The sequence below is a fragment of the Numida meleagris genome, chromosome 32, assembly GCF_002078875.1.
Source record: "Numida meleagris isolate 19003 breed g44 Domestic line chromosome 32, NumMel1.0, whole genome shotgun sequence".
NCBI classification, from domain to species: domain Eukaryota; kingdom Metazoa; phylum Chordata; class Aves; order Galliformes; family Numididae; genus Numida; species Numida meleagris.
Genome location: NC_034437.1, coordinates 732,602 through 733,949, shown reverse-complemented (window position 1 = coordinate 733,949; position 1,348 = coordinate 732,602).

Genomic DNA, 1,348 nt, shown 5'->3' with positions numbered 1-1,348 from the left:
GGGTGGGTGGGGGCTGTCCCCCCCCCCGTCACCTGTAGGAAGGAGAGGTCCTGCGCGTGGTCGATGAGGACGATCTCCAGGTTGCCCATCACGATCTCGCAGTTGTTGTACATCTTGTGCAGCGTGCGGTACTGGTGCTGCGCGTCGCCCGTCACGCTCAGCCCGTTCAGCGTCCCCGCGCACACTGCGGGAGCGCATTGTTTGAGGGGGGGGACGGGGGGGGGCACGGCTGGGGGGGGGCACCGTGCCCCGACCCCACAGCGGCCCCGACCTAACAGCGTCCCCAACCCCAATACTCGCCCCAAATCCACAGGGTCCCCAACCCCAAACTGTCCCCAACCCCATAACGTCCCCAACCCCAATACTGTCCCTAACCTAACAGCGTCCCCAATCCCAGTGTCCTAAACCTAATAGTGTCCCCAGCCCCACAGCATCCCTAACCCAATCGCATCCCCAACCCCAGAATGTCCCCAACCCAATACTGTCCCTAACCTAACAGTGTCCCCAACCCCATAATGTCCCCAATCCCAGTGTCCTTAACCTAATAGTGTCCCCAGCCCCACAGCATCCCTAACCCAATCGCATCCCCAACCCCAGAATGTCCCCAACCCAATACTGTCCCCAACCCCACTACTGTCCCCAACCTAACAGCGTCCCCAGCCCCACAACATCCCCAGCCCAAGAGCGTTCACAACCCAATACTGTCCCCTACCCCAGTGTCCCTAACCCCAATAGTGTCCCCAACTCCCATGCTGTCCCCAACCCCACAGAGTCCCTAACCCAATAGCATCCCCAACCCCACAACATCCCCAGCCCAATACTGTCCCCAACCTCATAGTGTCCCCAACCCCACAGCGTCCCTAACCCAATAGCATCTCCAACCCAATAGCGTCCCCAACCCCTGTGTCCCCAACACCAACACTGTCCCCAGCCCAACAGCATTCCCAACCCCACAGTGTCCCCAGCCCCACTATTGTCCCTAACCTAATAGCATCCCCAGTTCCAGTAGTGTCCCCAACCCTGACATCCCCAACCCCACAGCACCCCCAGCCCAATACTGCCCCAACCCCAGTAGTGTCCCCAACCTAATAGTGTCCCCAACTCCCATACTGTCCCCAACCCCACAGCGTCCCTAACCCAGTGTCCCCAGCCCAGCAGTGTCCTTAACCTAATAGTGTCCCCATTCCCACACTGAACCCACATCCCTCCCCGATCCCAGCGCAGAGCCCCCATCCCCGCGGTGGCCACATCCCCCCCTCAATGGCCCCGTCCCTCCCACACGTCCCTGTCCCCTCACTCTGACCACGGCGCTGCCCCCACTTTGCCCACGTCCCCCCCCCCGTGGCAC